This window comes from Tiliqua scincoides, chromosome 1 (genome assembly GCF_035046505.1).
Source record: "Tiliqua scincoides isolate rTilSci1 chromosome 1, rTilSci1.hap2, whole genome shotgun sequence".
Classification (NCBI taxonomy): domain Eukaryota; kingdom Metazoa; phylum Chordata; class Lepidosauria; order Squamata; family Scincidae; genus Tiliqua; species Tiliqua scincoides.
This window is the reverse complement of record NC_089821.1, coordinates 80,071,648-80,099,107: the sequence shown is the minus strand read 5'-3', so window position 1 is coordinate 80,099,107 and position 27,460 is coordinate 80,071,648. Positions and strand designations below refer to the sequence as shown.

The following is a 27,460-nucleotide window of genomic DNA, read 5'->3' as shown; positions in this document are numbered from 1 at the left end:
TCCTGGGAGCAAGCACAATGGGACTTACTTCGGAGAAGACATGCACAGGATTGTGCTCTAAGCTGGGGAGGACAGAGCAGCTGCACTCAATTGCTTGTTTTTGCCATGATCATGGGGGGGAAACGTGAAGGAAATGGGACAGTGAGAGGGTGAATGAGCGATGGGGGGGATGCTGAGTGGGGAGTTTGAAGGCTGTAATCCTGTGCAAACTTTCCTGGGAGCAAGCACAATGGGACTTACTTACATAAAGATCCTCCCCTTACTAGGGTGGACGGGATCATAAACTGGCATGAAGATCTGCCCCTTACTAGGGTGAACAGGATCATAAACTGGCATGAAGATCCCCCCCTTAAGTCAAACCAAAACAAAACAAAACAAAAATTGTCTTGCAAAGCATGGGTCATAAAAATTTGTTGTGCGAGTTACCAAACTTCGCAAAACGCTTTCGTTCTGCGAGTTTTTCGCTGCGCGGGACATTCGTTATGCGAGGTACCGCTATACCATATATATTCTTTTAACAATGATAGTAAATGGGACTTACTCCTGGGTAAGTGTGGGTAGGATTGCAGCCTAGGATTGTTAAAAATTTTGCTGTTTGGTGATGTCACTTCCGATCATGACATCACTTCCAGTCGATCCTGACAGATTATCATTCTAAAAAGTGGGTCCAGGTGCTAAATGTGCGAGAACCACTGCAATAGGGGATTGTCTGAGAAGGGGGAAGATCTCGAACAGAAGTTCCAAAGTGTCAAGTGTCCTTGCTTAATTTGAGATTTCTTTCTCGGCACCATGTGTTACGCATGTGGGGCAGAAGTCCAAAAGGGTCATGGAATCCTTGGTTTAAAAAACCTCCCTTTTCCCTGCTATATTTATGAGCCTGTTAAAAATAATGATGAAGCCGTTTGTTAACGTGATGCTTCTTCCCTGGAAAATGGCTTCTGAGAAGTGAGGAAAAAATGACTGGTGCCTGTGGCTTTCTTATGCAGATGAATTAAATTCCCTCATACTTGGTTTTGCTGTGATCCTTTGCTTTGATTCATCAAACCTACAATGGTGTCCAGTGGTGTCCAATTAAATTTAATAAGGACCTTAGTCATGACAGTAGTAATAATAGAGTCTCAACCATATGACCATAGGATACTTCCTTCTATTGAGTCAGGCCATTGATCCATCTACCTTGTTATTGTCTGGTGACTGATGTTGAGTCTCCTCTGTTTCAAGAAGAGGTCTTTCTATCTCTATGGCAGTGTTTCTCAACATATGTCCTCTGCCATACCACTTCACGTGGTTCACTTACTAAAGTACCGTTGGAAGTAACTGGCGATGACATCATTGCTCGTTACTTCTGAGTTGGGAGGCCAGATGAAATGCAACAGACATCAGTAAGAAGTTCAGGCTGGATGGGAGGGCTTTTTTCCAGCATGGAAAAGCTTGAGCTCTGCTCACTGAGCCAAGCCTCCTACTGCTGTTTGTTGTGTCACATACCTGGTCTCACTGCCAGGCAGCAGATATCTAGGGGTCCTGTGAGTACCACCACATACCACCTCAAGTACCACTGGGTGGTAACTGTACCACTGGTTGAGAAACACTACTCTATGGCAGTGGTTCTCAAACTGGTGGGTTGCGACCCACCAGCTTGTGTAAAGATGCCCCGTTCCCTTTAAGGGTTGGGGGCAGGGGGAAAGCAGCAAAGTGATCCCCAGGATTGTGCCTCTGCGGTGGGAGGGGGTCTATTTTTTCACAAACCATATGTGCTGCTAGGGTCCAGGGGGTGTGGGGAGCCCAGCGCAGCGCTTACAGGTCTCTCCGCTGCTTGTAAGCAGTGGAAGTTCCAAGTGCAACTACATTGGAAGTGGAATTTCCGATTTGGTTGTGCTTGGAACTTTTACTGTTTAGTGAAACAGTGGACCTCCTGGACCCTGGGAGCATGTATGGTTTGAGAAAAAATAGCCCCCCCCCCACAGGCACGTGATCCTGGGGATAGCTTTGCTGCCCCGCCCCGCAAAGACTTACCCCGTAAGTAAATCTCCCAGGAAGTTTGAGAACCGCTGCTCTATGGGATTCAGCTGATTACCTTCTCCATACAAAGCAGGTAGTAAACTATTGAGCTACAACTTCATTCCCTCTCCTATCTAGTTCACCTTCCTCACATGTATGAACATCATTCAGTGCTGGGGGGAAAAAATAGCATATTTTGCTTTGTATCTCAATTACATTTGTGTCTAAACGTTTCCTCCAGTGACAGCAGTCTTTTGATAATGTTAACTTATAAAAACAGTGTTTATGCTGCAAATCACAAGCATAAGGATTCTAGTTATAACTTGCATTTTGTGATCCTGCTTATCAGTGAGCAGACAGATATGATTCAATTTTTCGTGGAAACCCAAGTTGTTTGGCAGTGATACCTCCAAGAGATTCTGTATGTCTGCCAAGGGCCTCTAAATTATGAGCATCATAAAACAAATCACTTCAGTCCCTGCAAGAAACAGCTGAGAATGGAAAAGATCAATGCTATACCATGAAACCTGCCAGCACCTTAAATAATGTTTGTGTGTCCTCTAGCACAAGTAACTGCTCACATATTTGCTCAGAAACCACAAAATAAAATGATTGCTGTGTATTACCAGTAATTTTTAAAAGGCTAGTATTTGCTTGATATTTTTGGAAAAATTGGTAAGAGAAAACTAACTTAATGGATGTTGGCATTTGTATATTTACACTTTTTGGGTGCAATGGATGAAAAGTATCCTGATTTTAAGTTTAGTGACTTCAAGTTCAGATATGCCCTAAATTTTCTTCCCAATTTCCACTTCTTTGATATAATTAACAAGTTGTTGCTTGGGAATATGCTACTGGTAGCCTGTACACGTGATCTTTATGTTCCTGTTTTCACCAGATTTTTCAACAGCGAGCTGTGTAGGAGTACCTGAACTTTTTATTTATTTATCTTTCACATAATATCGTGCCTTCTCCAAAGTGCTCAGGTAAAGCTTACAAATTATTTCATTTTATCCTCCCAACAGTTATTCACCAGGAATTTACAGCCCAATCCTGAGCTGCCCGGGGTGCGATGCTATGGCGGAACGGAAAATGGTTGCCACCGCATGCTTTGGGCAGTCGCCAGCAACTCCTTGGGAGAAGGGGACTTTTGTCCCCTTCCCACGGGTAAAGAGAGTAGCCCCGCAATAGGGCTACCTGATTCACCACCAATTCACCACCAACAAAAAGGTCAACGGTGAATCAAAAGCCTCTGTGTCAGGCAGTGAGCCCAACACGGAGGCTTTCGGTCCAGTGGAGCGTTGCTCCTGCCTCCCTCCCCCCGCTCCCTCCCCTGGCATGCCTCCTCTCCCTGCCGCCCTGTAATGCCTCCTACCCACCCTCTACCTGCCCCTCCCTTCCCCGGAACACCTTTTGTCCGCCTCCCCCATGCCCCTACTTACCTCTCAACTGCTTGGCGGTCTGCGTGACCGCTGAGTGGTGGAGGTTGGCTGCCTGCCTGGCAGTAGCCCGGCACCGACCAGTGCTGGGCTACCACTGGCGTTTGCCTGATGCTAGGGCCCGTTTGCGACTGTGAGTGCCAGTGGTGAGCTGGCGCCCTGAGCTCAGGATTGGGCTCTTAGCTGGCACAGATCCGAGTAGCCCCACCAAGCAAGCTGGGGCTCAGCACATGTTAAGGGAATAAATATTCCCTTGTCTCAAGGAGACCTCCAGCCTGCTCAGTTTCAGTGCTGAATACAACATGGGCCCTGCAGCCCTTCTGCACCAGTACTGGATAGAATTGGTCTTCCAGTTGTTTTTTCTTAAATATATCTCAGTCTTGTATAGTATCCCTACAATGTTGTTTTGTGCTGTGTTTCTAGCACAGAAGATAAATGTGTTTAATAAGTTTCTCTTCTCTTCCTTCCTCTGCCTATTTTTTTATGAGGACAAAATAAAATGGCCCCTTACAACTGTTTTAGGTGTATTTCATGTTATCACCTAGGTTGTAGCACATATATCATTTTCTTGAACCATTTCTTCCAATTCACCAGGTATAACTGAACTTATTCCTGGATCTTGTGGTAGCAAAGTTCTCAACCTCCATGAATTATTTATGTGTAAGTTGACTGTCACTATTTCCAATATGGCAAGATCAGATATATCATGAATGTATATCAATCGTTTTAACTGGTTTTAGTACTCCAAGAGTACCAAGCATGAAGTATGTTTTTGAAAATAAATTTTCAGGGGGAAAAAGTATCATCTTTCTCCAGGATTTAAAAATCAGTCCATGAAGAAAGACCTACTGTTTCCTTAAAGTCTCTCTCAGCAATGAAGCCTCCCTAGTTGTTGATGTTGAATCCATCCATGGGATCACTATGTAGTTGAAAACTTCCCCTATTATTAACTCTTCCATGGAAAAACCCTTTATTTCATCTTATTCAGATACTGAAGGGAAACTCTAGAAGTAGCATTCGGGGCATAAATTGGGCCTGTTTTCAGCTGTTAATTCCCCCTTTGAGTTTCAAAAATCGGTATCAGCCGTCTGGATCTATCATACTTGTGCAGTGAAAATGAAAACAAAGTCCAAGGCTGATTGCCACTTCTCTGGGACTTGAGTTCCCTGGAAGCTGAAAGGACCACCTGAAGTTTCGTTGATAGATCCATATGTGTTTTCTGAAACATTATCACATTCAGTTTCATTGCTTTCAAAGCTTGAGGAACTTGACTCCCTTAGCCAGAATATTTAAATCTTTAATATTTAGCGTAAACATTTTACAACTCATGGTGATTAAAGTTGACTAACAATTAAAGCTGTTTCTAATATTTTTATTTAATTTTTATAGTGTGTGTGTGTGTGTGTGTGTGTGTGTGTGTGTGTGTGTGTGTGTGTGTGTGTGTGTGTGTGTGTGTGTGTGTGTGTGTGTTTGTTTGTTTGTTTGTTTGTTTGTTTGTTTGTTTGTTTGTTTGTTTGTTTGTTTGTTTGTTTGTTTGTTTGTTTGTTTGTTTGTTTGTTTGTTTGTTTGTTTGTTTGTTTGTTTGTTTGTTTGTTTGTTTGTTTGTTTGTTTGTTTGTTTGTTTGTTTGTTTGTTTGTTTGTTTGTTTGTTTGTTTGTTTGTTTGTTTGTTTGTTTGTTTGTTTGTTTGTTTGTTTGTTTGTTTGTTTGTTTGTTTGTTTGTTTGTTTGTTTGTTTGTTTGTTTGTTTGTTTGTTTGTTTGTTTGTTTGTTTGTTTGTTTGTTTGTTTGTTTGTTTGTTTGTTTGTTTGTTTGTTTGTTTGTTTGTTTGTTTGTTTGTTTGTTTGTTTGTTTGTTTGTTTGTTTGTTTGTTTGTTTGTTTGTTTGTTTGTTTGTTTGTTTGTTTGTTTGTTTGTTTGTTTACCTCAGTACATCGGTGATAGGTTCCCGCTGCTGCCATAGGTACCTGAAATCACAGATAGCAGCGAGCCCTATTAAAACCCCCCTACCCTGTTGTGATCATGACTTGCCTCGCTTTGCAAATGTCCTGTTAGTGTTCTTCCAGTTCCTCCTGTAGTGTTGTCTCTCAGTAAGAGTCAAGATTTGAGTTCACTTCCTGTTCCAAAGCAAAATGAAGAAAAAGTGGCCTTTTGTACAAAGGTTTTACAAATCAACAGAAGTCATAATCATGATGGGGAGGAATTCAGATAAGTGAAACTACAGATATGGGAACCACAGGTAAGGGGAGGAGTGCACCTGTATTATATAACGTAACACCTGAGTTTTAAGTCAAAATAATTTTTTGAGAAGGAGGTTCCTGAAGTAGCTTTGAAAGATGAAGAATGTGCAGAGATTTCCAGACCAGATGATCTTTCGGTGAACTTAATATTTTCAAATGATGTTTCCATGTATTTATTCAAGAAGTTACTATTCTTCCACTACTGTTCTCACTACCATTCAGTCGTTCATTCTTTACAAACTTAAATGTTTATACTTAATCTCCAGTTGTCTCAGTTTATCCATGAACAATTTTTAATTTCTCTTCTGAGCAAATATTTTCAGGTTCAACATTAGTCATAATTTCTTGGTTGTTCATCATAAATTTAAGAGTTTGTCATATCCTCCTTCTTCTTAGTGCAAATTGCAAGAGATGGAACTGTTGCAAGTTCTCTCTGATACAATGTAGCACTGTCTTCCATGATGTGGTCCCACCCACTGCGTATTAGGCTTGGTTGTGTTGCCATTTGTAAATCATAATTTGTATATTTCAAATCTTCCATTAAGTTGTCTAGCTATCTTTTCTTTTGCTGACCTCGTGATCTTGTTCCTTCACCTTTTGCAAGATACATTTGCTTCATTAGGCGATGGCTATCCATATGTGATATGTGGACAAACCAGTAGAACCTGGATTTAAGATTTCTCTTCTGATGTTATCCATATGTCTTTGTTCCTGTTGCCACCACTTCATTTTCAATATTTTATTAGACAGCATGTTGCAAAGCTGTCTATCTTCGTTTGATCATGTTTCTTTATGGTCCAGGTCCCACAGCCATATAGCAGGGTGGGAATGATGGTGGCTTTAAACAACATAAATTTCATTTTTCTTGTCAGATGCTTGTTGTTCCACACTGTTTTTCAGTTTGCAAAAGTGGCAGCTGCTGGGCTGTTTCTTTGAGTTATTTCCACTGTGCACGATGCATCAGGTGTTACAGCACTTCCTAAGTAGATCAAACTATTTCTGTTATGGGTTTTCCCTTGATTTCAATTTTACCACTTATGTTGGGTAGTTTCTTGTCTGCTATAGTTGTGGTTTTTTCCATATTTATTTTGAGCCCAAGGGGTCTTGCTTCTTTAGCGATGAGTTCCACCAGGGTTTGCAGGGTACTGGCATCTTTAGCAAAGACTACCAAGTCATCAGCATACTCTAGGCTTTTGATATGTAAATTTTGTAGATTGATGCCACCTATGGTTGATGTATTTATTCTTTTAATAATATTCCGGTAGACACTTGCCTATAAGACAAGAAATTTCTGCCATTAAATCATCTCCTTGCCTTATATGTGGGTCACTCAGGAGTAAGGGCTATTCAGGCAGTCAGGAGAAGCCCAAGGGAGAGCAAGAGAACAATGCAGAGATAATTAGAGGGCTATTTGTCTCCAGGACAACCACAGCATTAGTCTCTGCAAGCTGCAGCCAAAGTTAACCCTTTCACGCCATCCTCCTGAGAAAAGTGTAAGTCAGGGCTTAAGGCTTCCATTTAAATCAAGTGAGCCTCATTCTCTTTGGCAAGATCGCACCCACCCTTCTGCACCATTTTACAAATGTTTTGCAAACATTTGAAAAACATTTTCTACCATTTTGCAAATTTTGCATTTGTACCATTTTGCAAATGTTTAGCAAACATTTTGCAACATTTGGTAATGTTTGGCAGAGGTCTGGTTTTTAAAACACCAAGATGTAATCCTCATTTCTATCTGAAACAAAGTCCAAGGCTACAATTCAGTGCACCATTACTTGAGAATAAGAATTACACCCAGGGAAAGCAGTGGGTCTACATCTGAGTAAGTCGGGTTGCAACTATGTGTAGCTGTACTTTCTCACACTCTGTCTCACACTCTGTCCTTGTTACTTGTCTCTCTGCTATGAATTGAAATGCACACTCCCAGTTATGTGTTATATATTGTATGTCAGTGTTTCCCAAACTGTGGGTTAGGACCCACTAGGTGGGTCATGAGGCAATTTCAGGTGGGTCCCCATTCATTTCAATATTTTATTTTTAATATATGAGACTAGATACTACCATGGTATGTGACTGCATTTGGGGAAATGTTACAGACCTGTACTTTTAACAAGCTACTATGTACAATATTCTTTTAACAATGATAGTCAATGGGACTTACTCCTGGGTAAGTGTAGGATTGTTAAAAATGTTCCTGCTTGATGATGTCACTTCCGGTCACGACATCACTTCTGATGGGTCCTAACAGATTCTCGTTCTAAAAAGTGGGTCCTGGTGCTAAATGTGTGAGAACCACTGTTGTATGTTATATGTACAACTTAACACACCAAACCTTAACGCACGTTAAAGAAGGATTGATTAATGGGTCTATTAGTATGTTGTTTACAGTTCACTTACTCTGATAGTGTTTACCAAAAGGTTGTGAAGACCAGAATTTGAAAAGTTAATGAATAAAAATGTACCTTATGACCATTTGCTATATTTTTAATAACTTAGAGGCTGTACAGGTCTTTGGTAACAATTACTGATGGGTTATTTTTCAGAATCTGACCTTGGGTAAAATCATACAAAACTATAGTTAGATACCCCCTAAGTTTAACACCTGACTTATCCAAGGGTCATAGAAAATTCCATGCTTTGGGCTCAAAACCTGCCGTTGACTTATCTGTGAGGTTGCCTTATGGGTGGCAGTCTGTGGTAGTCAATGGTTATGTTGAAAAGAGTAGGTGATACTGTGTAGCCTTGACATATTCCACTTTTTATGTTGAAGAAATTGGTTATTTCCAATTTTATGTTATATCCGTTACATTATAATCCTCCCTAGCTCATAGGCTTACTGATTTGATTATTATATTTTGGTTTGTTCTGGTTCTGTGTACTTGTGTAGAGACAAAATTTATTTGATATGCTTTCCCTATACCTACAGCACAAACGTCCTGCAAGTTTAAATATTTTGCCAATTGTTGTTCCAAATATTGAATTGAATTACCGTTTTTCTGTCTGGAAGCCCACTCATTTTTAAACTAATTTTCCTCCTTTCAAAATGCATTAACTCCAATTTCCTTCTCAACCGATTTCCAAACTCTGTTCCTTAGTTTTAGAGCAAAGGGATTCCACTGTTTTTCTATGTTGTTGAATTTCTCTTTTTTTGTTCTTTCTTCACAATTTGATTTATTATTTTCCCCCACTTTGCTTTCAATAGCCTTTGAAGTATTCATCGTCTGATATTTTATTACCCAGTTTCTTATCTTCTTTTTCCAAACTTGCCTGTCTTTTTTTCTTGTTTTCTCCTAATTTTTTAAAACTCTGATTTTTATCTTTCTGCTGATGCTTTAAGCTCTTGCTTAATCCTCATATTGACTGGATCAATTTGTGTTCTGGTCACGATAAGGAAACCGGATTTCTTGACGTGCTAAATGACTGTGGCTTAGATCAGCTAGTCACGGAGCCCACCAGAGGACAGGTGACTCTGGATTTAATTTTGTGCGGTACGCAGGACCTGGTTAGAGATGTAAACGTTACTGAGCCATTGGGGAACAGTGATCATGCTGCGATCCGTTTTGACGTGCACGTTGGGGGAAGAATACCAGGCAAATCTCTAACAAAAACCCTTGACTTCCGACGGGCGGACTTCCCTCAAATGAGGAGGCTGGTTAGAAGGAGGTTGAAAGGGAGGGTAAAAAGAGTCCAATCTCTCCAGAGTGCATGGAGGCTGCTTAAAACAACAGTAATAGAGGCCCAGCAGAGGTGTATACCGCAAAGAAAGAAGGGTTCCACTAAATCCAGGAGAGTGCCCGCATGGCTAACCAGCCAAGTTAGAGAGGCTGTGAAGGGCAAGGAAGCTTCCTTCCGTAAATGGAAGTCTTGCCCTAATGAAGAGAATAAAAAGGAACATAAACTGTGGCAAAAGAAATGTAAGAAGGTGATAGGGGAGGCCAAGCGAGACTATGAGGAACGCATGGCCAGCAACATTAAGGGGAATAATAAAAGCTTCTTCAAATATGTTAGAAGCAGGAAACCCGCCAGAGAAGCGGTTGGCCCTCTGGATGGTGAGGGAGGGAAAGGGGAGATAAAAGGAGACTTAGAGATGGCAGAGAAATTAAATGAGTTCTTTGCATCTGTCTTCACGGCAGAAGACCTCGGGCAGATACCGCTGCCCGAACGGCCCCTCCTAACCGAGGAGTTAAGTCAGATAGAGGTTAAAAGAGAAGATGTTTCAGACCTCATTGATAAATTAAAGATCAATAAGTCACCGGGCCCTGATGGCATCCACCCAAGGGTTATTAAGGAATTGAAGAATGAAGTTGCAGATCTCTTGACTAAGGTATGCAACTTGTCCCTCAAAACGGCCACGGTACCAGAAGATTGGAGGATAGCAAATGTCACGCCTATTTTTAAAAAGGGAAAGAGGGGGGACCCGGGAAACTATAGGCCGGTCAGCCTAACATCCATACCGGGTAAGATGGTGGAATGCCTCATCAAAGATAGGATTTCAAAACACATAGACGAACAGGCCTTGCTGAGGGAGAGTCAGCATGGCTTCTATAAGGGTAAGTCTTGCCTCACAAACCTTATAGAATTCTTTGAAAAGGTCAACAGGCATGTGGATGCGGGAGGACCCGTGGACATTATATATCTGGACTTTCAGAAGGCGTTTGACACGGTCCCTCACCAAAGGCTACTGAAAAAACTCCACAGTCAGGGAATTAGAGGACAGGTCCTCTCGTGGATTGAGAACTGGTTGGAGGCCAGGAAGCAGAGAGTGGGTGTCAATGGGCAATTTTCACAATGGAGAGAGGTGAAAAGCGGTGTGCCCCAAGGATCTGTCCTGGGACCGGTGCTTTTCAACCTCTTCATAAATGACCTGGAGACAGGGTTGAGCAGTGAAGTGGCTAAGTTTGCAGACGACATCAAACTTTTCCGAGTGATAAAGACCAGAAGTGATTGTGAGGAGCTCCAGAAGGATCTCTCCAGACTGGCAGAATGGGCAGCAAAATGGCAGATGCGCTTCAATGTCAGTAAGTGTAAAGTCATGCACATTGGGGCAAAAAATCAAAACTTTAGATATAGGCTGATGGGTTCTGAGCTGTCTGTGACAGATCAGGAGAGAGATCTTGGGGTGGTGGTGGACAGGTCGATGAAAGTGTCGACCCAATGTGCGGTGGCAGTGAAGAAGGCCAATTCTATGCTTGGGATCATTAGGAAGGGTATTGAGAACAAAACGGTTAGTATTATAATGCCGTTGTACAAATCGATGGTAAGGCCACACCTGGAGTATTGTGTCCAGTTCTGGTTGCCGCATCTCAAAAAAGACATAGTGGAAATGGAAAAGGTGCAAAAGAGAGCAACTAAGATGATTACGGGGCTGGGGCACCTTCCTTATGAGGAAAGGCTACGGCGTTTGGGCCTCTTCAGCCTAGAAAAGAGACGCTTGAGGGGGGACATGATTGAGACATACAAAATTATGCAGGGGATGGACAGAGTGGATAGGGAGATGCTCTTTACACTCTCACATAATACCAGAACCAGGGGACATCCACTAAAATTGAGTGTTGGGCGGGTTAGGACAGACAAAAGAAAATATTTCTTTACTCAGCGCGTGGTCGGTCTGTGGAACTCCTTGCCACAGGATGTGGTGCTGGCGTCTAGCCTAGACCCCTTTAAAAGGGGATTGGACGAGTTTCTGGAGGAAAAATCCATTATGGGGTACAAGCCATGATGTGTATGCGCAACCTCCTGATTTTAGGAATGGGTTAAGTCAGAATGCCAGATGTAGGGGAGAGCACCAGGATGAGGTCTCTTGTTATCTGGTGTGCTCCCTGGGGCATTTGGTGGGCCGCTGTGAGATACAGGAAGCTGGACTAGATGGGCCTATGGCCTGATCCAGTGGGGCTGTTCTTATGTTCTTATGTTCTGAATAAGAGATTTTATCATATCTGCAGAAAAATTTTTCAGTTTTTCCTCCTCTTCCTCTTTATGACCTGCTGTTTACGTTTTTTTAAAAAGATTATTTTCTAAAAATGTGGCAGCATTTTGTTGCTTAATTTATTTATTTATTTATTTGATAGCCACTTAAACCAGGGTTCTCCAAACTTTTTGGCCAGAGGGCCGCATCAAATATCTGGTGTGTTGTTGAGGGCTGAAGAAAGAATTTAAATATAAAATTTAAATAAATAAATTAGAGATGGAACTTAGATGAGTGAATAAATGAATGAATGAATGGGCTCATACATTCAACTTCTCTGGCCCTCAGAACACCCTACAGACACAATCAGAGCACAGTTGTGGTCATATTCACTTGAGTGGACCAGAGGCTTTCAGGGGACAAGAGGTTGGCCTTCAGGCTGGAAAGAGGCTTGCTGCGGGCTGCATCTGGGGTTTGGAGACATCTAACGTAAACCCATACCCAGTCTCAATACTTGTTTTGGGTAACAAGAAAGTCTGTAGAAGTGGGAGTAAAGGGCTATAAATAATTTTCCTTGTATTTAAATTCAAATCATCAATTTGTCCAATCAAAGAATAAGAATTAGAATTACTCAGGGCCTGCCAAGGAATGTTTAATCATGTGTAACTGATATCAGAAGTAAGAAATTGCCATTTTGTTGCCCACCTACCCAGTTTGAAGATATTTTTTTTTAACTCTTCTCAATTTGTCTTGGTTTTCACCATCCTGAATAGTTTGGTATTGCCAACTTGACCATCTCACTACTGATGTCTTTCATTTATGAATATCTTAAAAAGCACAAGTCAGGTTTTTGGGAGATCCCACTTCTTACCTCACTCCATCGACAAAATTGCCCATTTATTCTTACTTTCAGTTTCTTGTTGTTTAAGCAATTACCAGTCCATAAAAGGACCTGTCCTCTTATCCCGTGTTTGCTACTCAAGTGCCTCTGGTAAAGTACTTTGTCAAAAGCTTTTTGAAAATCCCAGTATACAATTTTGACCAGATTGCCACAAGCTATTGACTAAAGGACTCTGTAAGGTTAGTAAGCTCAAAGTTATCCAGTTAAGCTTCATGTCTAACCATGAACTTGTGTCATCCCATTCCCAATGTTAAGAACTGAATCTACTACACCAATGTCTGTCAAATTTCTTTTTGCCTGCTACCCAGTGCAATGTGACTTATCTTCACAACCCTATTCTTGTGTTTAGGTGGAAAATGTCTGATAAATAAAATAAAACTAGTAAACTAATTTAAAGCTTTTGACTCATTAATTGAGTTGTCCTGTATTAATATAAGGAGATTCTTTATCATTAGTCAAATATACAGCAAATAAGAGGCCCAGTGATAAGTACATTTTAAATTTATTTTGTTGCATGCATATATACAAGAATACATGTACATTCTCTCACTCCATAAATCCCATTAAGAAAATATATAAAATGCACTAAGTACAAGTGATGCAGTATAAAAAATGGTGATTGCGAATCATATTATGGTGACAAAGTATGCCAGTACAGTAACTAATATTTAATGGTTGGCAACCTTCAGTCTCGAAAGACCATGGTATAAGCCTACAGCAGCCGGTATTCCCAGGCTGTCTCCCATCCAAGTACTAACCAGGCCTGACCCTGCTTAGCTTCCGAGAGATCAGACGAGATTGGGCATGTACAGGGTATTTAATTGAGTAAACTATTGACAAAAACCTGAATGCCTGGTGTGCTTTGGAAATATATTTTTTAGCGTTGTGACCCAGTGAAAAGCAATGAAAACCTAGTGCTGCGTCATGAAGAACACTGTGCTATGCCACACAAGTTCTCAGGTTAGTAGTGCCCAAGTTGCTTTTCTAAGGCAAAATTCACGTACCATGTTTGGCAGCAACCAAAGTTTATTCTAAGTGTGAACTCAAGGCAGAACTGTCATTTTACCTTGCCACCTATGCCACTAGATGGATATGTCTGCAGATAATAAGAAGGCAATGGACAAGCAATGCTGAGTGAACAAGCCCAATAAAGCAAGGCAAGCCTGAAGAAGCCAAATTTGTTACCCTCAGTTCAGAAGGATGTGTTGTGATAGGATAAGGTTGGGTACATGTGAATCCAGTCTCCATATGCAGCTGTCGCCTGCACTACCATGCCTGAGAGAAACAGTATGATTTCTAGAACCAGAAGCCCTGTCACAACAATCACGGTCTCTTCCATCATGAGAGAGAAATTGACTGTAGTCTTTGACTTAATAGTGTTTTAATTTTGGTGCACATAACAACCTGAGAAGAGACAAATGAGACACAGGGCCCAATCCTATCCAACTTGCCAGTACTGATGCAGCTGTGCCAATGGGGCACCGCACTACAATTTGCAGAGGGGGAGAGTAACGGGGGCCCCCCTTATCATTGGGATCCATTGCGACTGTGCTGGCCTTAGAAAGTTGGCTAGGATAGGATTGGGTCCACAATCCATTGGGGTTTGAAAAACATGCTTCTCCATCACAGTACCTTCCTTGGAACATTTTTCACCCAGGTTTAATACATTTTTTCCTGTCTTTCTTACCATTTTCCTCCATGGGCCAAAACTATCAAGACAAATCCAAAGCATCCCTTTGTTGTTGTATGCACTGCTGCCTGTAACAGCAATGCATTCATTTGTTTCCAAAAAGTGTTGTATCTCGCAAAACAATCCCCATTAGCATCCTATTGTGCTGAGCTTCATTTGAAGGGTTTCCATGGAAATCTCAGAATGAGTGTGGCATTTTGCCATTTTCTTCTTCCATTTCAAGATGACCTTTTGTGTTTGGTGCTTCTGAAATTGAATATTTCTGGAATGAACACTCCAGACAATGTGGTTGGCCTACTACACTGTTTTTTTCTAACAGGTCACGCTCAGGAAAGTCTCTGTGTGTGTGTGTGTAATATTTTTATATAAGCAGTACATAGAACATGGAGAACAACAGACAAGTGGTGATGAGCACTGATTGCAAGGAAATGAACTCTGTCTTGTTTCTGCCAGCACTTGCACATGTCATTGACACCTAAATTCTTTTTATAAGGAGACCCACTAGTATATTTTTGTTCTTTTTTAGCTCCACCTGTTGGGTTTGACCTTAATTAGGAACTGAAAGTCTCTTAATTTAAAACATTTATATCGCACATTTCCCTTTGGCAGCAAAATGGCCCGGGCAGCTTAACCACAATATAAATTACAATAACAATGCATAAAAGATTATAAGTCAAATAACAATATTAGCACAATAATAAAGCAGCAGACAGAAAAAAACCCATAAATCATAAGAATGAGAAAGCAGTATAAAGTAGAAATACCTTGAACTCCTGCTAGAAGGGCAGCAGGGTGTTCATTCTGCAGGGAAGGAGGTCCATAACTGTGGCACTGCTACAGAGAAGGCCCTTTTCCCTTCTTGCTACCAACCAAACCATGGCTAATGGTGGTACACACAGGAAGGCCCCTACCAGAATTACCTTGGGGGACGAGTCATCTTTTATAAGAGGAGGCCGACCTTATAGATGCTGTGGCCCAAGCTGTGAAACTTTAAAAGTTTTAAAAGTTAAAATCAACCCCTTGAATCACACCTAAAAAGAAAATAGTAGCTAGTGCAGTTAAGGGAGGAGTGGCTTGATGAACAGCTATCACTTCTGGTCCCTAGTATAGATAACTCGCCAGGGTGAACAATGTGGTTTTTGTACCAATACTGAAAAGGGTTCAGATAATCAATTTCATTCAGGAAATCCTGGAGCTGAAACACCATTGCCTGCTTGCTCACTGTGCCCAGAAATAAAAGGTTTGAATGTGGCCAATAGTTATCCAGTATGGTGGAATCAGGGGAGAGCTTCTTCAGCAGATAGGGAACCACAGTCAGCTACGGTACCACTGGCAACATCCCTGGTTGGCAACCTTCAGTCTCGAAAGACTATGGTATAAGCCTACAGCACCCAGTATTCCCAGGCAGTCTCCCATCCAAGTACTAACCAGGCCTGACCCTGCTTAGCTTCCGAGATCAGACGAGATCAGGCATGTGTAGGGTAACATGCCTCACAGATAAATTAACAATTCTCCTTGTCCGTTTAGCCAGTCATTCCAAGGAGATCAGATAAGGCAAGCTGGGATCAAATAGACAAATGGATGGTCTCTCATTCCAAAAGGTCCTGTTCACATGTAGTACAAGGTGAAAAGAATCCATTACAGCAGGACCAACAGAAGCTTTGAGACATTAATTGGAACTGTTAACATGGAGACCAAGTCATGACAGATGTGAGTGATTTTTGCCTGCAAAGTGTTTAACAAACTGGTCACAGTGAGACACTGAGTTGTGCTATGCATCATGATAGATGTACCATGCAGGGAACCCAAATACCCTGTAACACCTCAGCTGGATGACTCTTCACAGATGCAATGGTGACATGGAAAAACTTTTTTCTGCAGTCTCTATCACAGAGTAGACCCTAAGATGGGCTCTGATCTGTACTCAATTGCATTCATCATAAATTTACCTCTGTTGTTGGTCAAGGTGTCTACTGAGTTGTTTCATTGCCCACCTTAAGCTTTAACAACTCAGTCCTGGAGATTTAGGTATAAAGAGACAAAAGTGGCCCGTGCTATTAATCTGCTAGGCATCATGCAGTCAGTATGAGATTCAACAAAGCAGATTGTACAAATGACCCCCCTGGTATCCACGGGTCCGATATCTGCAGATCCAGTTATCAGCTTTCCACGCCATCCCCATGCCCATCAGGGACATGTGGTGGGTGGGGAGGCAGGTGAGGCAGAACCTCCCCACTGGAGTGCTACGAAAAGCGCCGCCACCATGTGAGGCACCCAAGTACCCACAGCCCATGCACAGAGTGCATGGGTACCTCACACAGTGGTGCTTTTCGAAGCTCTCTGGTGGGGAGACTCTGCCTCACTTGCCTCCCCATCCACCCTATGTCCCTGTGCCCCATTACCTTTGTTTATGTGGATTCCCCTGAATAAGGTTGATGGCTCAAACAAATGTTAAGCAAAAAATATGTTATAGCCAGGCAAGCAGCCTGCCTAGAAGGAAGGCTAAAAGTGAACAGAAAACTGAGAGCGAACTTTCCCTTTTTAATCTCCCTTCTAGGCTGCAGGCTGCTTGCTTGCTCATCTGGCTATAAGCTTTCTAAGCATTTGTTCAAGCAGGACACCTTATCACTTTGGAGAATGTAATCTACATAAAAGAAGGTAATGGAGTGCAGAGGGGCTTCAGAGAAGGGTCGCTCCTTATCAACGTTTTCAGTATCTGCTGGGGGGAGATGGGAACATGCACCTGTAAAATGTCAACTGATGGGTATGTTTCTATAGTGTAAGGATGCTGCTGCTATTGCAGAATATTTGTCCAACTGATTTAATGCAGTCCAGTAGCCATTCTCGGTCATTTGTTCCAATATTTCCCCAGCCCTACTTCTCAATATGGCTCTATAATTATCAGGGTCTTCTGTAGTGCAAGTACAGTTGTGCGCCACTTAATGACAGGGAACTGGACTGCAATCCCCATCGTCAAGCAGTGCTTAACGCAATCCGAATCCTCTGCAAGGAAGGGGATGCCCTGCTCCTCTCCCTTCCCTTCCCTTCCCCTCCCCTCTGGAGGGTCATCTGAGCGGCAGAGCTCAGACTGAGAGAAATCACATCTCTTGCGCAACTTCTGGTTTCACGGAGGAAACTGGAAATTGCACGGGAGACATGATTTCCCTCAGTCTGAGCCTTGCAGAGGCAGTGCATGTCCTCTGGGAGGCTTGGATAACCCTCTGGAGGGGAGGAGAGCAGAGCACCCCAGAGGGTTGGAGTGTGCGCCCCCGAGGACCACGTGACCACCATTGGTTATGCGATCCTGGCGAATGCCGGAATGCGAACGTCGCAAGGTGGCGCACACCTGTAATTGAATATATTCTGCACTGGGTGCCTATGAAATAAGCAGGACTTTGCACTTGTTGGAGTGATGTATAGTACTAATATGGTCCTTTCCCATTAAGGAAAAAAAATACAGTATGATTCTCTTCCTACCTTTGTTCTGAGTAATCTTTTCCCACTTTTTCTTTTTTTCTGCACAACTCTAATGGAAAGTTTGTGTGGGCTGTGTGATAAGTAGATTGCTATGTATGCTTCAAGAGAAAGCAACATAGCGTATTTTGGATTGCATAGTAACAGTGGATGACGTGTTGAGTACAGAGAGTTGAGCAGCCTTTCACATAAGCAGTTCTGTAACAGCTTCAGATGTTAGTGGAGAAGCAAACAATTCGCCTTTTGTTTGAAGCCTTGTTGCTATGTCTTGTGCTTTATTTAATGAGCCATAAGAACTGTCAGATGCAATGAAGTCAATGTTCTATCTAGCCCAGTGTCTAATCTCTACCATACCTGAGATAATCAGATATCTTCAGCAATACCTTGCACTTTCGTCTGGTTAGGAAAAAGAGCATGGATGAAAGTGAAAAATGGATGAATGTCAAAGCATAGTCTTATTAGCTGGCAAATTTATTTTGGCCAGCAAAAAAAATAAAAAATTAACTATAGGTATGCCCCCGTATCTGTAGGGGTTCCATTCCAGAACCCGCCACGAATAACTGAAACCATGGATACATTGATGCCCCCCCACTCTCCAGAGGTAAGGGGTGCTGTGTTCCTTTTGCCTACAGAGGGTCTTCTGAACCCTGCAGAGACTGCACATGTCTGCCCGTGGCCTCTGCAGGCCACAGAATGGCCATTTAGGCTGAAAAAGTAACTTCCCGTTTTTTTCGTAAGACTGGAAGTGTTGTTGTTATGCGTTTAAAAGGCATTATGAGGGCCAGGGATGCTTCCTTTTAAAGGCATAAGAACAGCACTTCTGCTTACAAAAAAAGGAAGTTACTTTTTTCATCCTAAATGGCTATTCTGAGGCCTGCAGTAGAATTTGAACTATGACTCAAGGCCTACATTCCTTGACTGAGTACAAGACGACATCAGCAGACCTTCTATTCCATATATCAGGTTGGCATACTGGCTGCCCATGCCAATAAGCTGGGAATGAATTACTGATTTTAGAACTGTTTTTCACTAGGATTTTTCTCACTTATAAACTTTATTTAAAAAACACCCAGGGCTGTAATTCTGCACCAAGTGCATGTGGAGAGAAGGGCACTGAGCAACTTCCATAAATCTCCATTATTATTACCTTGTCCTCCCTGTCAAGCTGCCCTTCTGCTGCTTCCCTAGGCATGTTCTGACACAATTGACAGTTCAAGTAAGGGCCTTCTGAGGGCCATCTTGGGGGCTATTGGCAGTGTGATCTCCCCCAGATCTCCAAGTATAGTATATTTCTGCCCTTGCTTTTTCTAGCATGAGTATCCTGCATACTGAGGGTCTGGAGCAGAAGCAGCTACTAAGTGTTTTTTTGGCAAGTTGTGAAATAACTTCATGTGATTTGAATTGCCTGTCGGTTTCAGAGTACGCTTACCGTGGCAGTGGCGTGCCTTGGGATGCTGGTGTTCACGGAACTCATTCTGCACTCTTCATGGGCATAGTGCTGGATTGCAGACCACATTCTTGATGAATGAATATTTCCCTTTGGAAGGCATGAGCCTTAACAGAGGTCATATAGCACCAACAGAGACATGTTTTTAGATGCACTTCTCTCAAAATTAACTTCAATTCCTCCGCAAAAGGTGAAACCCCCTGTGGTCGACGCGTGGGAGTTAAGAAGATAAAAACAACCTACAAGTGTCTTACATTTGGTGCCTTCAAAGAAATATCTGTTTGTGTTTTTGATTTTAATTGTTTTAGAAGCGGTATCATTCTCTGGGAAGGAAGCCTGGCATTCCTACTGCTGGGATGCCCCTCCTCCTGGGAGGCAGGACCGGGACCTTGATTGATGGATACCCTTCCCACTTCGGGGGGGGCACCCCTCTGATCCCCAGTTCGGGTCCTACCTTCCAGGAGCTAGAATGGACCTTAGTCATGCTCCTGCACGACTTTCACCCTTTTCCCTTGGATCGCTTCTGGGGAGGTAATCTTGCGCCCCCCACCCCTCCCACTCTCTGGCTCTGGTCGACAGCCAGAGCCCATCTAGCCTGCAACAGTGAGGGGAAAAGAGCAGCAGCGGCAGCCGGCTTCAGCGTAGGTGGCTCGCCCCCCTCTGTAAGAAGACACACCCCCCCCGCGCAGGGGGTCTCACCCGGCTCACTGGCAGGCGGACCCGTGCTGGAACGACCATGCGTCATGGCCAGAGCCTAGCTCCAACCAAGTGGGAGGTGCCATCTTGGCTCTCCCTCTCCCGTGTGCGGGAAGAATTGCCGCGCCATCCAGGGAGAGCGGGAGGAGGAGCGAACTGTGGGCTCCAACAATGCTGCGCCCCGCTCCCCCCCATAGCAGCAGCGGAGCGGAGGCAGCTGTGACGAGGCAGCAGGTGGTGGGGCCCCCCTGCTCTCAGCACGCCCCCCGCAGCCGACCAGCACCTGCAGCAGATCGGGTAAGCCCCGGAGAAGCACCGCCAGCCCTTCCCTCAGCGGTGGGTGGGCGTGGAAGGGGAGGGAGCCATTGGCCTGGTGTGCACTCGCAGGCAGGTATGACCTTCCCCCCCAAAATGGGTCAAATGTGGGGAAAGGGGGCCCTGGGTACAGCGCTCCTTCCCCCCCCTCCACAGGTGGGCATGTGCTTCCACTGCGCGCTGCTGCCACCTCCAATGCGGGGTGGGCAAGATCAAAGGAGGGGCATTGGGATAAGTCCCTCCTAGCCCCGTCCCCCAGGCACAGTCCCCCCCACGACCAGACCTGCCAGGCAAGCAGACACCCTGGGGAAAGGGGGGAGGAACCAGGAATGGGAGATGGGGTCACTCAAGGACAGGTTGAGCTGACCCATTCACCCCTAATCTTTCAGCCTTGCAACTCGAGGTCCCAATGGAGGATGGGAGCCAGCAGCGGCAGGGCCAGCAGCCCCAAGGTGCAAAGGGGGAACTTCCAGTAGTCCAATCCAGTGGCCCAGCCACACTAGGGGGCCAAGGCCCAGCCTTATACCAGAATGGGCCAGGCCAGGAAGGACTATCCATCCATTCTCAAAGCCAAATTGAGGACATAGTTCTCCGGGTCTTGGGAGGGACCAGAAGCTCCAGCAACACAGGGTGGAAGAGAAAGCATAAAAGGACCCCCCCACCCTCCTCTTCTACCTTGGATTGCAGTAGCCCTGAAAGGGAGCCCCCCCCGCAAGCGACATAGGCGCAGGAGCACTAAGGGCAAGACAAGCAAGACCAAGCGCTCTAAGGAGTCTAGCAGGGCTGCCTCGTCAGACCTCTGTCAGTCACCCCTGACCCATCGGAGGACTCCAGGGAGGAGTAGGCGCTCACGGGCAAAGAAGAGAAACACCCAGAAGAGGGCAGGGGCAAGCTCTTCCCGCTGTATATATACCCCCGCCTCCTGGCCAAGGCAGCAGGCATATTGGATCTGGGCCCCCAGAGGGAAACCGAGTCACCTGAAGCCTCAGAGCCTCATGGCAACTAAACCCACAAGTCTTAACCCTAGTGAGCGAGAGATTCGGGTTGCCGCTTGTGGACCTCTTCACCACAAGAGGCGGAGGCCATAGACGCTCTGTGCAGTCCCTGGCCGCAGGGCCTACTGTATGCCTTTCCGCCGGTACCACTACTACAGCGTCTCCTCAACTGAGTCAAGCATCTTCGGGCGGAGATCATCCTGATCGCCCCAAGGTGGCCCAGACGTCCGTGGTTCCCAGAGCTCCCCCACCTGTCAACACAGAGCCATTGATCACTGCCTCTATAGCAGAACCTTCTGCTCCAGGGCCAAATGTCCACCCCCAACCTCACCTCTTCAATCTGACAGCGTGGATGTTGAGCAGAACCTGTTAGCCAAGTTGGGGTACTATGACAGGGTCACGGCTACCATGTTGGCCTCAAGGAGGTGCTCCACTAAGAAGGTGTATCAGTCCCCCTGGCGCACCTTTACCAGTTGGGTGAAGGCCAGGGGGTTCAGAGCAGTCAGAGCCACAGTGAAAGACATTTGGCCTTCCTCCAGGAGGGTCTGGACAAGGGGCTGTCCACCAACACTCTACGGAGACAGGTGGCAGCCCTAAGCAGCATCTTGGGAACGGCTCAGGGGAATCCCTATCATCCCACCCTCATGTCCACAGGTTCCTGAGGGGGGTATCTCTACTGAACCCTCCGATGGTTCACAGATTCCCTAGTTGGGATCTGAACAAGGTCATTGAGGCTCTTACTCAGGCCCAATTTGAGCTGCTGGACTCGGTCCCCACCAGGGAACTTCACCTCAGCTAGGAGGGTCTCAGAGCTTGGGGTGTTCTCCATCAACCCCAAGCTCTGTATTTTCCACAAAGACTGTGTGGTCCTCCGTCTGAATCTGACCTTCGTCCCAAAGGCTAACTCTTTGTTCCATAGGGCACAGGAGCTCATTCTCCCATCCTTCTGCCCCAAACCAGTCCACCCCAGAGAGAAAGCGTAGCATACACTGGTAGTGCGCAGAGCTCTGCGTTACTACGCCAAGTGTACCAAGGGGTTCAGAAAGTCGGATGCCCTGTTCGTAACCTACAAGGGCTCCAACCTGGGACCCAAAGCCTCAACTAGCTCACTAGCACGCTGGCTGAGAGCATGTATTCAAATGGCATACCAGGCTAGGGGGAGAAGTTCCCCCAGAGGGCATCATGGCCCACTCCCTCAGGAGCGCTGACACTATGGCGGCCTTTGACGGATACGCTTCCCTTCTCAAAATCTGTAGGGCGGCGATGTGGTCCTCAATCCACGTTTTCACCAAACACTACTGGATAACCTCAGCTGCTTCATCGGACGCTGCCATGGGGCGTAAGGTGTTACAACAGGTGGTGAAGCTGTGAGTTAGCTCTTGCTGGCCCATCCTTCCTGGTTACCTGTGGTATATCCCAGCAGTAGGGATGCCAGACTTCCTTCCCAGATAAAGTATGAATTTCACCTGAGAATTCCAGTTCTGGGAAAGAAGGATGGCATTCTGCTTGCCGCTTATCCAGCTCGGGGGTGCACTGCTACTTCAAACTTCCTCAACATCCCCCTCCCGCCCAGAGCGGGAAGTGGTTCACAGTTAAATTACAAAGTTGTAGTTGTTGGTTTTCTCTGTAGTTATTTCATCTACAGTTTGGTTAGGTTCTCTACCAAATCAGGCCTCGCAGTGGACACACCGTACAGTTAAGGACAGGCCATGGCCGAGGCACGGGGGGCATTCAGGTCTTCTCTTTTCTGCTTGTCCAGCTGGGCAAGCTTCATGCTGGGCAAGCTTTGTTCATTACATTCGAACTACCACAGCAGCCAGAAGAGTCTCTACCTGTCTTACCAGGTTCTGGACAGCTGTGATTCACCAGAAAGGAGGTGTAGCAGATTCTATTCTCTTCCCTTGTAGAGATAGCATGAATGTAGAACCTGGTGACAGTGTATACATGCATGCATTTGTGTTATGTGTACATATGTATTTATGATAGCGTATGTTAGCCTCCTCCTGTTGTCTTTTGCTTTCCTAAGTGCAGGAAGTCAAGTCTGCTTTGTAGTGAGTTTCAGACGGAGTGGAAGAACATATGCAACCTCTGCTATGCCTCTGAGTTTGCGGATTCAATAGTCCTAGAATTCCTGCACCCATTATGTGACTTGATTGAAAGTGAAATCCAGAGGGTACAATGATAAACTCACTACAGAATCAGCAATGCTTGGAATGAATCTGTTCTGTACTATTTTGGGGTGGGGAGAGTTCCAGCCCAATCCTGTGCTCCTGTGGCACGCGGCTGCGGCAGCAAAGAAAATGGCTGGCGCTGCATCCAGCACACTAGTGGCAGCCACAGGCAGCACCTCGGGAGAGGTGACTTTCGTTCCCTTCTCCTGGGTAAGGGAAGTAGCCCTGCAATGGGGCTTCTCAATTTACCGCTGACCAAAAGGTCGGCGGTGAGAGAAGAGCGTTAATGTAGGGTACTGAGCCCTGCACAAATGCTCTGGATCCGGTGGAGCAGAGCTCCACCAGACCCGCCTCCCTCTCTGCTCCCTCCCCCAGCACGTCTCCTCCCCGTCCTCTCCCTGCCTCCCCCTCTCCGGAACACCACCTCCCCGCCTTCCCCTGCCCCGACTTACCTTACTGTGGCTTGGTGGTCCATGCGAGCAGCGGAGGTTGGGCACCTGCCCGGCGCTAGCCCAACACCAGCCAGCACTGGGCTAGCATGGATGCTTGCCCAGTGGTAAGTCTCGCAAATGTGCCTTACGGCACATTTGCGACAGTGCACACTGGCCGTAAACTGGCATGTCGAGCACAGGATTGGACTCTTAGGCAGTGAAAAAAATAAATTGCAGAAAATAAGAAAATTGCATGAACTAGGCAGTTCTTCTACCATTTTGCAGATGGTATTAGTAGATTGCAGAGGCTTGTGTTTGTATGTGACAAATAACATGATTGGCATGTGTTTGGGGGGGGGGAGTGCAATTAGTTGCTCTTCGGAATTGCATGAGAAGGCTTAAATCCCCATCCCCTGTTCATTCTGTAATGAACCCTATAAGGTCAGTATGTCTACAGAGCTGAAAGGAATTCTTCCAAAAATAGAAAGCAGGCATGTGATCCTGTCCACATCTTTTTTGAGAGTATATTTTTAGTCTGCCATGGATGATTCACAACCTATCACTGTTTTGGAAACAATAGAGATCCAACTCTTATGGGCAGGACTAACTGGACTCACCTCTCTTGTTGATTGACAGTGGTATACTTTTTCCAACTTCAGGCATTGTGAGCCAAATTAGATATTATATTATGGGTGGGGAGTTCACTGCTTAATACTCATTAGACCACTAGTCGGCCCTGCCCTAACCTATGGCACCTCCAGTGTCTTGGGTCTTTTCCCTCACTTATTGCATGATCTCTTTATTAAGCAGAAGTGCCAGGGATTTGAACCTGCGAACTCCTGCATACAAACAAATACTCTGTCACTGAACTCTGGCCCTGCCTCTCATCGTGGTGGATTGGTTTGTGGAAGGAAGGCTGCTTAAATCTGCTTGTGCTTGTTGATTCCTCCCTGAAAATATTTCCTAAGGTTATTTTCCCTAAAGCTTAGCTCACTTCAGAGCTTGACCACAGGAATTAGGGGACATTTGCAGGTGGCAATCAGCAGGTGGGTTAAGCACTCTTCTCCCATCCTCTCCCTTGTCCCTGAAAATACACTCCAAGCCTTGGTTTTGGCAATATGAAGGGGAAAAAGGAATTGTGTTTCTTTTGTCCTATCTACTTGGCAATAATTTACTTGTGGAAACGTACCACAGTGTGCATGCAGATATTAAAAGACAGTTGTTTGTAAAATCCTGCCATCTTATCTTTTCTCTTTCAAAAACCTGGAGCAGCAGCAAAGTAATACAATTCATGATGCTTTGCAGAGGGGCAGGAAAACAACATTTTGTTATGATTCCTTTCTCCAAGTTAAAAAAAAAAAATATTCATGTCTTTGGAAAGTAAGTATGTTTGGCTGGGGAGTTCTAGCATCAACTTCTCCTTGATGTGCTAGTCTAGTCATTCTGTCTTTTTAAAACAAGATAATTACAGATCCAACCTTGTTATACACCGATTTTTTAATACATGGATTTGACTAAACACGAATGGCCACTGCAAATGAGAAGGAATAGGGATCCCTGGAGAAGGGGAAAAAATGTATCCCTTTAAAATGCAAGCACCCCTATCCCTGAAGAATGGAATGGGAACTAATTAAATGCTTTCACATTCCATTCTTATGTGAGCCAGGCAAAGGTAGGGGATTACTTGCATCTCTAATTGCTGACTGACATCCCAATCCTGAGCTGCCCGGAGTGCCCGGCTGTGGTGACACCAAAAATGTCTGCTACTGCTACTGCTGCATCCTGTGCACCCAAAGCAGCTGCCAGCGGCACCTCAGCACTTTCGTCCCCTTTTCCCAGGTAAACACAGCAGCCCTGCAGTGAGGCTACTCGATTCATTACCAACCCAAAGGTGGGTGCTGAATCAAGAGCATCCGTGTAAGGTGGCGAGCCCTACACAGAGGCTTTGGGTCCTTCCCTCCCCGCTCCCCCCTGGTTCAACCCCCACCCTTTCCCTGCCTCCCTGACATGCCTCCATCCACCCTCTGCTTGCCTCCTTCCTCCCTGGAATGCCTCCTCCCCGCCTCCCCCTGTGCCCCCACTTACCTCTCCAGTGCTTGGCGGTCCACGTGACTGCCAAGAGGTGGAGGTCGAGCGCTCACCCGATGGTAGCCCGGCGCTGGCCAGTGCTGGGCTACCACTGGCACTTGGCTGGCGGTATGACCCGCAAACATGCCTTATGGCATGTTTGCAACAGTGCGCACCAGCAGTGAGCCAGCGCGCTGAGCCTAGGATTGGGCTCTGACTCTCTACAACAGTAAGAAAAGCTATTTTTAAACCACAGTTGTAAGGGAATGTGTTTTTAATTTTTTCAAACTACTTTTATTTAACACGGGTTTTTTGTATCAGTGGGGAGTATCAGAACCAAACCCCCACAGTTGGCAAGGCATGACTGTATTTAACATGTGATTCTCTGCCTAAAGCAGTTCCTTCTCAATCATCTGGGCCATGTGATTTTTAAAAAAATACATTGATTAGCTCTAAAGCGCTAAATACAGTATGTACTAAATGTTGCCCTCTATTCTACCAAGGAGTTGCATACTTAACAACAATATCACCAAAACCATGAACTTGCTCATAAATACTCCATATGTTGAATCTCAGGGCCAACAGGTTGGATGCTGCAGCATCAAGCTGACAGTGAAGACATAAGAGTATCCAGAATACTGAGCTATTCCAAATCTTGCAACGTGGCATTTGCTGGAGCATATTGTCGTGGTCCACTAGGGGACTGCTATCGTGTATGGTGTCAGCTTGTTGTATAGAACTTCCAGATAGAAGCCCTGAAAAATGACTTTGTCCAAGTATTAAACACCACTGCCAATCATTGATCTCAGTTGCCCATTTGGCTTACCAAATAAAGGGTAGCTTTCTTCAGAAATAATCAACACAAATATATTATTGGGCTCAGGTCTTTTTTAATATCACAGCAGGTTAAATGTTTAGGGTTGGTCTTTTACTTTTGGTCTGTTTCATCAGTAAGGTGGAGACCTCATTCCTAAGGGAATGTTGGAGTTGTTTGCAGAATTATTTTCCCCCCCTCTTCATTGGCTGTAATTTGAGTCTCATTCCTTTCTCAGCAGCACCAAGTATGAAGACCTCTGGATTTTTGTAGACAGCTTCCAAAGGGCATTGCCTAAGCCAGTGATGGTGAACCTTTTAGAGACCGAGTGCCCAAACTGCAACCCACTTATTTATCGCAAAGTGCCAACACAGCAGTTTAACCAGAATACTGAGGTTTTAGTTTAGAAAAAACAACTCATAGATTAACATTGATTAGCTCTAAAGAGCTAAATACAGTATGTACTAAATGTTGCCCTTTATTCTACCAAGGAGTTGCATACTTAACAACAATATCACCAAAACCATGAACTTGCTCATAAATACTCCATATGTTGAGTCGTACTTCTGAGTAGACACACAGGATTTGTCTCTGGCTGCGCTGCTCACCCCCAGCTGCACCTGTGCTGCGGAGGAAAAGCCTCTCCCGGCGCTGAGTGGGCAGTTGGAAAAGCGGGCTACAAAGGTTCAAATGGCTGAGGAGGAGAGCAGCTCAGGATTGGCTGGTCTTCAGCCAGTGAAGGGCCCTGAGCCATTCTAACAGAAAAAGCCAGGAGTTTGCTGAATGCTGATTGGCTGAGCCTGCTGGAGAGTTGGGGAAGGGAAAAACAGGGCGGGAAACAAACTCGGGGCAGGTGGGGGCAACGGAGTGAAGGGAGAGG

At 44.9% G+C, this 27,460-nt stretch overlaps 1 protein-coding gene and 1 pseudogene across 4 annotated transcripts in view; one reads left to right on the top strand and one right to left on the bottom strand.

The window, feature by feature from the left end:
- Nucleotides 1-27,460, top strand: part of ADCY5 (adenylate cyclase 5) — a 289,872-nt gene that overhangs the window by 59,690 nt on the left and 202,722 nt on the right. The window lies entirely within an intron of this gene.
- Nucleotides 15,550-15,669, bottom strand: LOC136637717 (5S ribosomal RNA; annotated as a pseudogene).